Genomic DNA, 979 nt, shown 5'->3' with positions numbered 1-979 from the left:
TCGCCATCTCTTGATTTTTGGTGTTAGATGTTCTTAGTGTCTCTGACTAGAGCTTGTCCTGTTCCTGCCACCCTGCAAGTTCCCTGCGATTCATGGGGCCTCTGCCTCTTGGCTGGCTGCTCTGGTCTTAGAAACTCACCGGAGAGAAAATGGCGGCTCTCACCCGAGTCTCTGGGTTAAGGTGCTCCCTGGAGGTAGGCCCTCCTCTTGCAGGGAAGGGGCAGAGAAGGACGCTGATCCACCTCTGTCACTCGGAAGCTGAGAGGATCCTGTCCCTGCTGCCCTGCAACTCCCCTGGGACTCGTGGGGCCCGTGCCTCCCGGCTGGCTGCTCCAGTCTTAGAGGGGAACTTACCTTCTAGGGACTGGAGTTAGAGACAAATGGTCAGTGGGTACCAATGGATGCCTAGCATAAAATGGAGTTTATTTAGCCACCACACCTCATTGCTACTTTCTGTGGTGGGTTGGCAGGAAGCCTACAGTCCTCAGCAGAAATAACTCAGAGAGACCCTGTGCCCCGTTTGCCTCACCAGAGCAGTCACCCCTGGGGTAGGGACGACATGGCCTCATGACATAGCCCTTGCTGCTGCAGCTCCCTCAGGCCATGTTGATGTGAGGAGGATGTGTGATGAGCCTGGCCCACAGCACTGGGTCCTCCCACTCCTTCCAAGGCATCACTTGGCTCCCCTCAGCACTATTTATTAGGAGTCGAGGTGGATGAGCTCAATGTTCTTTCTTCTTTTGTTGTGTTAACCACATGAATGGAACTCTTTCGTGGGGAAAGGGGAAGTTGAAAGTTTGTCTCTGAGTCTTCTTATTATCGGTCCTGTGCCCTCCCAGCTTGACCTAGTGTATTTTTTCTAATAATTCTCCAGGCCAAATTAAATCCTTAACATCTAGGAGTACAACACAGCTTAGTGTATTTCCATCCAACACTCTGGCCAGGATGGTGGTTTCAAACAGCACTTCCTATGAGGATA

The sequence above is a fragment of the Mastomys coucha genome, unplaced genomic scaffold (assembly GCF_008632895.1).
Source record: "Mastomys coucha isolate ucsf_1 unplaced genomic scaffold, UCSF_Mcou_1 pScaffold14, whole genome shotgun sequence".
In the NCBI taxonomy this organism is placed as follows: Eukaryota; Metazoa; Chordata; class Mammalia; order Rodentia; family Muridae; genus Mastomys; species Mastomys coucha.
Note: the sequence above shows the minus strand (reverse complement) of the source record.